Raw genomic sequence first — 6,370 nt, 5'->3', positions numbered from 1 at the left:
TAGGAATAAAATGTTATGCAAATAAAAACTAAAAGGTCTTATCTAAAAACTCTTGTTTGAACCAAGTCTCAAAACAGGAAACAAAGTTTCCAAACTTTCTATATGTCTGCTTAGATAGGACAGATTTGCTAATAAATCCAGAACCAAATAGGACATAAGAAAGAACTGTTTATAGTCTAAAATATGTTAAGACATTCAGAGCACCTGGCACAGCTTAAAACTAAATTGCATTATCTTACTGTAGGTTCAGAAAACTATCTTGAACAGAAGCTGAGAACACCTCGTCGACGATGTCAGCAGCCCAAAATGCTGAATAGCCCTGAGGACAACATGTACTATAACCAATTAAATGTGAGTTCAAAGTAGCAATAAAGCTGTTTTACTGGCTTTGTTTCCAGTTAATAATTCTGTTATTAATACCTGTTTCAGCCCTTCCAACCCCACCCCCACGTTCTTCTGCTCTCGTCTTGAACATGTGCTTATGCTCTTTATCTGTTGCTTTCATGTCAGGATGTCTGCCTTCACGGTGAATAATTGATGTGGTTTATCAAAGACGAGCAAGATGCATGCTTCATCAGGCTCACTTGAGCCCTTTGATCAAAAAAATTATGCTGTGACTTCTGATATTATCAGCATCTGCTTGCATTCAACACAAAATCACTTTGAATTAAAAATTAACGACTTGCTGCTTTGCTTTGACTGTGTGTTCTTGGCCCTCTCCACAGGGAGCTCTAGAATATCAAGGGAGCAAGAGGAAGCCAAGAAAACTTGGGTAAATATCTATCTTCTTAGTTCTAAGTAACTGTAAACAGAAGAACTCCTTTGTGATATTACAGAATATGCAAAACTTTCTAGAGAGGCTTCTAAAAATAAACAATTAACATTTCTCTGTGCATTGACATCGGATATTTTCTACAGAAGTAAAACATGTGTCTACTACTGTCTGCAGACACTAGAACAAGTTCTTACAGAATATTCCTACCCAGCTCTCTCACAGTATTACTCAAGGAAATGTTAGCTTTCTTTTGCTGTTTTTAAAATGCAAGTATTAATAATGAAAAATGACAGACTACAACTCTTAAAAGCTGGTGTCCATTGGCCTGGAACAAGCTCAGTGGGGACAAGAGATGTACAGGCTTCTCACCACCACTCTAGGAGTATGCTTTTAACGTTCCTCAAGAGCAACTTGTTCAAAGAAAGGGAAGATGAAGAGGGGAATTCTTTCTTGAAAAGTGTCCTTCCTTGCCCACTCAACTAATTAATTCAAACTACTGTGAGAGTGTGTGTAGCTAGAAAGCTGGGTGAGATACCTAAATGCATTTCACAAAAACCAACAGATCATCATGCAGTGGTAACAGGTTTAACTTTCTACTTTCACAGGCCAGATAGCGACCACTTCTGGTGAAGAGAGCAAAGATGCATTTGAGGCATTCATTCAAATGAAACCTATGGTGTTTTAATGATATTTTATGGCTCTTTTTATTTCTTTTCTGCAAATAATTGTGACTGACTTCCACTTTCTCTTATAAACAAAAAATAGTCTTACAAAAAATAATCTACATAGTTTTGGTGTGAGGTTTCAGGCCAGAAGTGTTTGCATAGTCATTTTTCTATATCTTTGAAATAAATGAAGCCTGATCGAAAAATCAATTAAGTTAGTCAGATTGCTTTTGGTAAGCTTTGGATCAAGTCCATCATTCACAAAAACTCCTAAGCTGAAATGCGTTTTGCCTGTAGAGTCTATACAATTCCAAATAATGAATATATAGCCAAAAGTCATAGGATATTAGTGGAAAATGTTCCAACAGTATTCTTGTCATATAAAATACTTTCTGTAAGCAAAAACTTGTATGGCTTTACTGTGGACATAGAGGTGAAAGGCTGTGTGGCCTTCTACTGATCATCAGAGTCATTTGGGGTGTCTATACACGTGCTCCAGGGTAGGAGGGGGAATGTTTTAATTAGAACAGTTCCTGGACAACCACCCTAATTAAAACACTGTAGTGTCAAGTGTATTCAGCATCCTAGATTTCAAAATGGTTGGGGGAGTGCTTTAACTAGAGCTCGTCCAATGGGTTTTAGTTAAAACATCCCCACCACCTTTTTGAAACATGGGACGCTAAATACACATGACCCTGCAGCAGACTCAATCAAGTCTGCTCTAACTCATTCTAATCAGAGCACATTCCTGTGGAATATGTTTATGGCACAAAAAGAGGCAGCAAGATAGAGAGACATACAAACACTATTTCTGGTTAATCAAATTATCTGAACTTTTCTTTTCTTTCTTGCATTGACACTTTTCAGTGTTTTCATTTCCCCATCATAGACAAGTTTTTATTTAAAATATTGACAATATTAAGTTTTAACTATTATTAAAAATAAGGGTTTTTTTGTTTTATTTCAAGCCAAATCAAAGTGCTTGACAGAGAGGATGAATATTACAAATCATTGTCAGCTATTGAATCCATCCCTGAAGATGACAACTCACTCAACTCTCCATCTCCTACTTCTTCAAGAGGAGTGTCCTTTGCTCAGAGCTGAATTTTGCTATTTATTCTCTGGTCTAATGCTGGTAAGAATAAGTGTGTATATTTACCTGTGCTGATTTGTCTTTGCTTATGTGTGTATTTACATACACACCATAATATGCACATTAGTTTATGAAATATAATTCTGGCTAATGGATCCTCTAGCAAAATTAGATCCTGTTTTGGTAGAAACAGTTTCACATGAGTAAACTCATTTAATATTACTCATATAAGCAATACTAGTAAAAGACAATAAAGTTACTTACATTTATAAGATTTTCCAGGATCAGGCCCTAAAGATCTTTCCCTCTAAGACCATTTGGAATTGTAAACCCAGAAGTATGGTACTGCACAAGAAACTATTACTTTTTATTGAGAGGCAGCATAGTTTTGGGTTACAAAAAGATAATATATCACATTAGACTATTTTGAAATAGCATCCTGTATGACTTTCAACATTTTGTGTAATTTAAAATTATATAGGACAAATATAGTAAAAGTCACTATTGAAAGTCACTTAAAATGATTAATCTATCTCTCAGGATTTAGCTCATAAATATGTTCTTATCATATACTGTTTTAGCTCATTTAGTATATCATTCTTTTTTGCTGAAAATTTTACCCAAAATTTAAGTTAAGAGTTTATTAAGAATTTAATAAAAGGAGGGTGCATTTACATAAGACACTTACTGCACAGTAGCCTAATAACACTGCGCAGTAGTGTGCTGCGCAAAAACCATGCTAATATACTGCTGCGCAATGTTATTAGGCTAGTGTGCAGTAAACATCAAAAAAAACTATGCACTGGTGCTACTGTGCAGTAGCGTGAGTCACTGCACATTTAGTTAGTACTTCATTAAGCATGTACTAAAGTAAATGTGTAGTAACTGCTGCAGAGTAATGAACTTGTAGACCTGCCCGTATTCATTCATTAATCCCTTTTGTAGCATTCTTCTGACTATAACAAAAGATTGGCTTTCAAGTGATCTGGATTTCATTCTGAGACCTGGAGCCTACTTTCTGTATGACCTCAAATAAAATGTATAATTTCTGCATGCTGCAATTTCCCCACAAAGTAAAATATGTAATATTTCCCTACTTCACAGAGATGTAAAGTTTTATTTGTTAAGGATGAAACTCGCTGTTGACTGAAGCCAGTGGAATTTAAGCATATGCCTCAACCTAAGTTTGCCCTTACATGGATATGGGCATAGGATTTGCTGTATTGCATCAAACCTGGAATCCATCCTGACTGGCAGAGCAGTATCCAGCTTCTGACAATGATAAGCACCAGGTGAAAGGTGCTATAACTATGTGGGACAGGTGGGGGGAGGTAAGATCATGTCCTCCACATTGATCTCCTCCTCCTGCCTAATATAAATCTATAAATCTATACAATTTATAAAATCTATAAATCAGTTTAATCCCTGAACCATGAGATGTAATATTCCTGCCAATTTCCCTGTTATCCCTGCTAACATCCTTGTTAAGTTCTTGGCCCTAGAGGGGTAATGGAGTTCCAGAGTTTCATTGTATTTTGTGTAGAAAAGCATTTCCTTTTAATTTCTCAATTCCTCATCTGCAGATTTTGCTACCTCACTATTTGGCTCCTCTTCAGACTAATTAAACAATATATTGGACTAATACAGAACCTTGAAGCAGCTCTCTGGTATTCTTTTGCCATGATGAAAATTGAACATTTTACCTTACTCTACTTTTTTTCTCATAGTTTTTAATTCATGGCACTGCCTCATCCTATGGCAGTTTAGCTTCTTTAGTAGCCTACTATGTGGGCCCTTGTTGAAGGTATGTTTGAAATTTAACTAGTCATTAGTTATTATTGACTAGTTCAAGGTGTTCTAAAACATGTGCGCCATGATTTGGCGGAAACGGTTGGTTAGTTAGTTAGGCCTGATACAGACCCAAATGATAGGTAGAATTGGGTCATGATTTTCAGAAACCTTCATTAAAGATTGAAGGCTTTGTCACCACTAACATGGACTTGCTTGTAGTAACTGTTAGACTCTTCAGGTGAAGATGCAATGTATATCTCTTCCCTGAGGGACATAAGCCATATCAGCAAAAAGACAATGTTGTTAGTATAACTACAATCACACAAGGGCTTTTGCTGGCTTAGCTGCATTGATTAGAGCTCATTACTGACTTAAGTATGCCAGCTAAACTTTAAAGTGTAGACCAGGTTTTGTACACGCCTCTAAAATTCAAAAAGCATTCTTCCTCCAACTTCAAAATGTTTGTCGTTTTGTTTACTTATCACTGCCTCTCTCTGGTGGTCCAAGCCTGGCTGATTCCCAGCAATTTCCTGATTGCTCTTGCAGTATGTTTGGAGCCACAGAAAAAGGCAAAGGGAGCACTGAATACCTTGGCAAAGCCATCATTACCAAAGTAAGCTCACAGCCAACTAGGGCTTTGGGAACACAAAAAGAAATTAAGGTTACCCCAGCAGAAGCCTTCTGTAGAGGCAGTGTTGCTATTTGTGCAGCTGCTTTTGCAGTCTGGCATACAAGGTTGAAACAGAAGTTTCAGAGGTGCAAAGAAGAATACTTGCCATTCATGCTCTGTTCCTCACTCACCAACAAGACAGAATAGTTGGTAAGATCAAAGACAAAATAGTAGGCCTGTGCAAGTGTGCAGCTATTCGATCCAGCTTTGGATCCAGCCACTTGGGACACCAGGGATCCAATCTGGAGCTCTGGACCAGGTTCCTGCCTCGATCTGGCCAAAGTGGCTCTGAAGCTTCAGATCTGCCTCGGAGATCCGGCCATAAGGTATAATGGGGGATCAATGAAATATCTGTAACTTTGGCTTTTTTTGTCTGATTTGGATGGAACTTGCAGAGGTGATAGCCTCTGTAGAGAGCATGAAGCCTGCCAAGTTTAAATAAGATTGGTGCAGGGGGTTGGGGGAAACTGCACCTCAACATCTTGAAAGCAAAACTCATGTCGTGTGTGTGTTACACCACAGGGGAGTGAAAACTGCAGGGGTGGTAGCCCCTGGTGAGGCCACAAAGCCTGCCAAGTTTCAAGAAGATAGGTGCAGGCCTGATAGCCCCTGCTGTGGCCACAAAGCCTGCTTGCTGTCGAGGAGATTAGTGCAGGGCCTCTGGGTTCTGGGGCCCTGCGCCTCTGGCTGCTGACAGACAAAACTCATGACATGGGTGCTTGTGCAACTGTGTGTGTCTTGGAGCACAGGTTTGGGGGGCAGGGGGGGCAGAACTATTGCAGGCCTGGCTGCTAAGCTACTGTGTTACCAGTTACCAATCGATCGTGATTCATACAGGGACCAGCTCAATACGCAGTACCTAGCTACTAGTAGCTACTAGATAATGAGTTTATTAGCAGCGATTAACTCCTACAAAACTACAAACTAAGGAGAGGAAATAATCAATACAGACAATCAACTGCCCCAGAACAAAGACAGTCAGTTGCACAAGCACGCATGTCATGAGTTTTGCCTGTCAGCAGCTGGAGGTGCAGGGCCCCAGAACCCAGAAGCCCTGCACCTATCTCCTCAACAGCTGGCAGGCTTTGTGGCCTCAGCAGGGGACACCACCTCTACAGTTTTCAGCCCACTGCACCTTAACGCACACAGGGTCATCTATGTGAGAGCCATGCAGGGGAAGTGATGTTGAGGGGTAACCAACACAGGTTTGTGCCAGGGCGATCCTGCCTGACCAGCCTGGTCTCTTTCTATGACCAAGTAACAAAGAGCTTAGATGGGCAGGAGGAAGTCGATGTCATCTTCTTGGACTTCCAGAAGGCCTTCAACACAGTGTCCCACCCAATTCTGGTGGGCAAGCTGAGGGACTGCAGCACTGA

At 39.6% G+C, this 6,370-nt stretch overlaps 1 long non-coding RNA gene across 1 annotated transcript in view; it reads left to right on the top strand.

Annotated features, from left to right (window-relative positions):
• Positions 1-243: 243 nt before the first annotated feature.
• Positions 244-6,370, top strand: part of LOC109323192 — a 43,989-nt gene continuing 37,862 nt past the window's right edge. Inside the window, exons 1-3 of the long non-coding RNA XR_002104573.1 lie at positions 244-351; positions 726-772; positions 2,409-2,575. This is a non-coding gene — a long non-coding RNA (uncharacterized LOC109323192). The remainder of the gene's footprint in view (positions 352-725; positions 773-2,408; positions 2,576-6,370) is intronic.

Source organism: Crocodylus porosus, unplaced genomic scaffold, assembly GCF_001723895.1.
Source record: "Crocodylus porosus isolate Cpor-Errol unplaced genomic scaffold, CroPor_comp1, whole genome shotgun sequence".
NCBI lineage: Eukaryota > Metazoa > Chordata > Crocodylia > Crocodylidae > Crocodylus > Crocodylus porosus.
This window is presented reverse-complemented; position numbering and strand designations above follow the sequence as displayed.